Raw genomic sequence first — 6093 nt, forward strand, 5'->3', positions numbered from 1 at the left:
AGTGCACTGGCACCAGTGGGGATGTAGTGCAGTGAGTCCAGAGAGTGCACTGGCACCACTGGGGATGCAATGCAGTGAGTCCAGAGAGTGCTCTGGCTCCACTGGGGATGCAGTGCAGTGAGTACAGAGAGTGCACTGGCACCACTGGGGATGCAGTGCAGTGAGTACAGAGAGTGCAATGGCAGCACAGGGGATGCACTGCAGTGATGCCAGAGAGTGCACTGGCACCACTGGTGATGCAGTGCAGTGAGTCCAGAGAGTGCATTGGCACCAGTGGGAATGCACTGCAGTGAGTCCAGAGAGTGCACTGGCACCAGTGGGGATGCAGTGCAGTGAGTCCAGAGAGTGCACTGGCACCACTGGGGATGCAGTGCAGTGAGTCCAGAGAGTGCACTGGCACCACTGGGGATGCAGTGCAGTGAGTCCAGAGAGTGCACTGGCACCACAGGGGATGCAGTGCAGTGATTCCAGAGAGTGCACTGGCACCAGTGGGGATGCAGTGCAGTGAGTCCAGAGAGTGCACTGGCACCAGTGGGGATGGAGTGCAGTGAGTCCAGAGAGTTCACTGGCACCAGTGGGGATGCAGTGCAGTGACTCCAGAGAGTGCACTGGCAGCAGTGGGGATGCAGTGCAGTGAGTCCAGAGAGTGCACTGGCACCACTGGTGATGCAGTGCAGTGAGTCCAGAGAGTGCACTGGCACCACTGGGGATGCAGTGCAGTGAGTCCAGAGAGTGCACTGGCACCACTAGGGATGCAGTGCAGTGACTCCAGAAAGTGCACTGGCACTACTGGGGATGCAGTGCAGTGAGTCCAGAGAGTGCACTGGCACCAGTGGGGATGCAGTGCAGTGAGTCCAAAGAGTGCACTGGCACCACTGGGGATGCACTGCAGTGACTGCAGAGACTGCACTGGCACCAGTGGGGATGCAGTGTAGTGAGTCCAGAGAGTGCAGTGGCACCATTGGGGATGCAGTGCTGTGAGTCCAGAGAGTGCACTGGCACCACTGGGGTTTTAGTGCAGTTAGTCCAGAGAGTGCCCTTGCACCACTGGGGATACACTGCAGTGTGTCCAGAGAGTGCACTGGCACCACTGGGGATGCAGTGCAGTGAGTCCAGAGAGTGCACTGTCAACACTGGGGATGCACTGCAGTGAGTCCAGAGAATGACCTGGCACTAATGGGGATGCAGTGCAGTGAGTCCAAAGAGTGCACTGGCACCACTGCGAATGCACTGCAGTGAGTCCGGAGAGTGCCCTGGCACCACAGGGGATGCAGTGCAGTTAGTCCAGAGAGTGCACTGGCACCACTGGGGATGCAGTGCAGTGAGTCCAGAGAGTGCACTGGCACCACTGGGGATGCAGTGCAGTGAGTCCAGAGAGTGCACTGGCACCAGTGGGTATGCAGTGCTGTGAGTGCAGAGAGTGCACTGGCACCAGTGGGGATGCAGTGCAGTCAGTCCAGAGAGTGCAATGGCACCAGTGGGGATGCAAAGCAGTGACTCCAGAGAGTGCACTGGCACCACTGGGGATGCACTGCAGTGTCTCCAGAGAGTGCACTGGCACCACTGGGGCTGCAGTGCAGTGAGTCCAGAGAGTGCACTGGCATCACTGGAGATGCAGTTCAGTGAGTGCAGAGAGTGCACTGGCACCACTGGGGATGCAGTGCAGTGAGTGCAGAGAGTGCACTGGCACCACTGGGGATGCACTGCAGTGAGTCCAGAGAGTGCAGTGGCACCATTGGGGATGCAGTGCTGTGAGTCCAGAGAGTGCACTGGCACCACTGGGGTTTTAGTGCAGTTAGTCCAGAGAGTGCCCTTGCACCACTGGGGATACACTGCAGTGTGTCCAGAGAGTGCACTGGCACCAGTGGGCATGCAGTGCAGTGAGTCCAGAGAGTGCACTGTCAACACTGGGGATGCACTGCAGTGAGTCCAGAGAATGACCTGGCACTAATGGGGATGCAGTGCAGTGAGTCCAGAGAGTGCATTGGCACCAGTGGGGATGTAGTGCATTGAGTCCAGAGAGTGCACTGGCACCAGTGGGGATGCAGTGCAGTGACTCCAGAGAGTGCACTGGCACCACTGGGGATGCAGTGCAGTGAGTCCAGAGAGTACACTGGCAGCAGTGGGGATGCAGTGCAGTGACTCCATAGAGTGCACTGGCACCAGTGGGGATGCAGTGCAGTGAGTCCAGAGAGTGCACTGGCACCACTGCGGATCAGTGCAGTGACTCTAGAGAGTGCACTGGCACCAGTGGGGTTGGAGTGCAGTGACTCTAGAGAGTGCACTGGCACCAGTGGGGATGCAGTGTAGTGAGTCCTGAGAGTGCACTGGCACCAGTGGGGATGCAGTGCAGTGAGTGCAGAGAGTGCACTGGCACCAGTGGGGATGCAGTGCAGTGAGTCCAGAGAGTGCACTGGCACCACTGGGGATGCAGTGCAGTGAGTCCTTATAGTGCACTGGCACCAGTGGGGATGCAGTGCAGTGAGTCCAGAGAGTGCACTGGCACCACTGGGGATGCAGTGCAGTGAGTCCTTATAGTGCACTGGCACCAGTGGGGATGCAGTGCAGTGAGTCCAGAGAGTGCACTGGCACCACTGGGGATGCACTGCAGTGACTCCAGAGAGTGCACTGGCACCAGTGGGAATGCCGTGCAGTGAGTCCAGAGAGTGCACTGGCACCAGTGGGGATGCAGTGCAGTGAGTCCAGAGAGTGCACTGGCACCAGTGGGGATGCAGTGCAGTGAGTCCAGAGAGTGCACTGGCACCACTGGGGATGCAATGCAGTGAGTCCAGAGAGTGCTCTGGCTCCACTGGGGATGCAGTGCAGTGAGTACAGAGAGTGCACTGGCACCACTGGGGATGCAGTGCAGTGAGTACAGAGAGTGCAATGGCAGCACAGGGGATGCACTACAGTGAAGCCAGAGAGTGCACTGGCACCACTGGTGATGCAGTGCAGTGAGTCCAGAGAGTGCACTGGCACCAGTGGGGATGCAGTGCAGTGTCTCCAGAGAGTGTACTGGCGCCACTGGGGATGCAGTGCAGTGACTCCAGAGAGTGCACTGGCACCAGTGGGGATGCAGTGCAGTGAGTCCAGAGAGTGCACTGGCACCACTGGGGATGCACTGCAGTGACTACAGAGACTGCACTGGCACCAGTGGGGATGCAGTGCAGTCAGTCCAGAGAGTGCACTGGCACCAGTGGGGATGCAGTGCAGTGAGTCCAGAGAGTGCATTGGCACCAGTGGGGATGTAGTGCATTGAGTCCAGAGAGTGCACTGGCACCAGTGGGGATGCAGTGCAGTGACTCCAGAGAGTGCACTGGCACCACTGGGGATGCAGTGCAGTGAGTCCAGAGAGTGCACTGGCAGCAGTGGGGATGCAGTGCAGTGACTCCATAGAGTGCACTGGCACCAGTGGGGATGCAGTGCAGTGAGTCCAGAGAGTGCACTGGCACCACTGGGGATGCAGTGCAGTGACTCTAGAGAGTGCACTGGCACCAGTGGGGTTGGAGTGCAGTGACTCTAGAGAGTGCACTGGCACCAGTGGGGATGCAGTGTAGTGAGTCCTGAGAGTGCACTGGCACCAGTGGGGATGCAGTGCAGTGAGTGCAGAGAGTGCACTGGCACCAGTGGGGATGCAGTGCAGTGAGTCCAGAGAGTGCACTGGCACCACTGGGGATGCAGTGCAGTGAGTCCTTATAGTGCACTGGCACCAGTGGGGATGCAGTGCAGTGAGTCCAGAGAGTGCACTGGCACCACTGGGGATGCAGTGCAGTGAGTCCTTATAGTGCACTGGCACCAGTGGGGATGCAGTGCAGTGAGTCCAGAGAGTGCACTGGCACCACTGGGGATGCACTGCAGTGACTCCAGAGAGTGCACTGGCACCAGTGGGAATGCCGTGCAGTGAGTCCAGAGAGTGCACTGGCACCAGTGGGGATGCAGTGCAGTGAGTCCAGAGAGTGCACTGGCACCAGTGGGGATGCAGTGCAGTGAGTCCAGAGAGTGCACTGGCACCACTGGGGATGCAATGCAGTGAGTCCAGAGAGTGCTCTGGCTCCACTGGGGATGCAGTGCAGTGAGTACAGAGAGTGCACTGGCACCACTGGGGATGCAGTGCAGTGTCTCCAGAGAGTGTACTGGCGCCACTGGGGATGCAGTGCAGTGACTCCAGAGAGTGCACTGGCACCACTGGTGATGCAGTGCAGTGAGTCCAGAGAGTGCACTGGCACCAGTGGGGATGCAGTGCAGTGTCTCCAGAGAGTGTACTGGCGCCACTGGGGATGCAGTGCAGTGACTCCAGAGAGTGCACTGGCACCAGTGGGGATGCAGTGCAGTGAGTCCAGAGAGTCGACTGGCACCAGTGGGGTGCAGTGCAGTGAGTCCAGAGAGTGCACTGGCACCAGTGGGGTTGCAGTGCAGTGAGTCCAGAGAGTGCACTGGCACCACTAGGGATGCAGTGCAGTGACTCCAGAAAGTGCACTGGCACTACTGGGGATGCAGTGCAGTGAGTCCAGAGAGTGCACTGGCACCAGTGGGGATGCAGTGCAGTGAGTCCAGAGAGTGCACTGGCACCACTGGGGATGCACTGCAGTGACTCCAGAGACTGCACTGGCACCAGTGGGGATGCAGTGTAGTGAGTCCAGAGAGTGCACTGGCACCAGTGGGGTTGCAGTGCAGTGAGTCCAGAGAGTGCACTGGCACCAGTGGGGATGCAGTGCAGTGAGTCCAGAGAGTGCACTGGCACCACTGGGGATGCAGTGCAGTGAGTCCTGAGAGTGCACTGGCACCAGTGGGGATGCAGTGTAGTGAGTCCAGAGAGTGCACTGGCACCAGTGGGGTTGCAGTGCAGTGAGTCCAGAGAGTGCACTGGCACCACTGGGGATGCAGTGCAGTGAGTCCAGAGAGTGCACTGGCACCAGTGGGGTTGGAGTGCAGTGACTCTAGAGAGTGCACTGGCACCAGTGGGGATGCAGTGTAGTGAGTCCTGAGAGTGCACTGGCACCAGTGGGGATGCAGTGCAGTGAGTGCAGAGAGTGCACTGGCACCAGTGGGGATGCAGTGCAGTGAGTCCAGAGAGTGCACTGGCACCACTGGGGATGCAGTGCAGTGAGTCCTTATAGTGCACTGGCACCAGTGGGGATGCAGTGCAGTGAGTCCAGAGAGTGCACTGGCACCACTGGGGATGCAGTGCAGTGAGTCCTTATAGTGCACTGGCACCAGTGGGGATGCAGTGCAGTGAGTCCAGAGAGTGCACTGGCACCACTGGGGATGCACTGCAGTGACTCCAGAGAGTGCACTGGCACCAGTGGGAATGCCGTGCAGTGAGTCCAGAGAGTGCACTGGCACCAGTGGGGATGCAGTGCAGTGAGTCCAGAGAGTGCACTGGCACCAGTGGGGATGCAGTGCAGTGAGTCCAGAGAGTGCACTGGCACCACTGGGGATGCAATGCAGTGAGTCCAGAGAGTGCTCTGGCTCCACTGGGGATGCAGTGCAGTGAGTACAGAGAGTGCACTGGCACCACTGGGGATGCAGTGCAGTGTCTCCAGAGAGTGTACTGGCGCCACTGGGGATGCAGTGCAGTGACTCCAGAGAGTGCACTGGCACCACTGGTGATGCAGTGCAGTGAGTCCAGAGAGTGCACTGGCACCAGTGGGGATGCAGTGCAGTGTCTCCAGAGAGTGTACTGGCGCCACTGGGGATGCAGTGCAGTGACTCCAGAGAGTGCACTGGCACCAGTGGGGATGCAGTGCAGTGAGTCCAGAGAGTCGACTGGCACCAGTGGGGTGCAGTGCAGTGAGTCCAGAGAGTGCACTGGCACCAGTGGGGTTGCAGTGCAGTGAGTCCAGAGAGTGCACTGGCACCACTAGGGATGCAGTGCAGTGACTCCAGAAAGTGCACTGGCACTACTGGGGATGCAGTGCAGTGAGTCCAGAGAGTGCACTGGCACCAGTGGGGATGCAGTGCAGTGAGTCCAGAGAGTGCACTGGCACCACTGGGGATGCACTGCAGTGACTCCAGAGACTGCACTGGCACCAGTGGGGATGCAGTGTAGTGAGTCCAGAGAGTGCACTGGCACCAGTGGGGTTGCAGTGCAGT

Source organism: Anser brachyrhynchus (assembly GCF_964034855.1).
Source record: "Anser brachyrhynchus genome assembly, contig: SCAFFOLD_50, whole genome shotgun sequence".
In the NCBI taxonomy this organism is placed as follows: Eukaryota; Metazoa; Chordata; class Aves; order Anseriformes; family Anatidae; genus Anser; species Anser brachyrhynchus.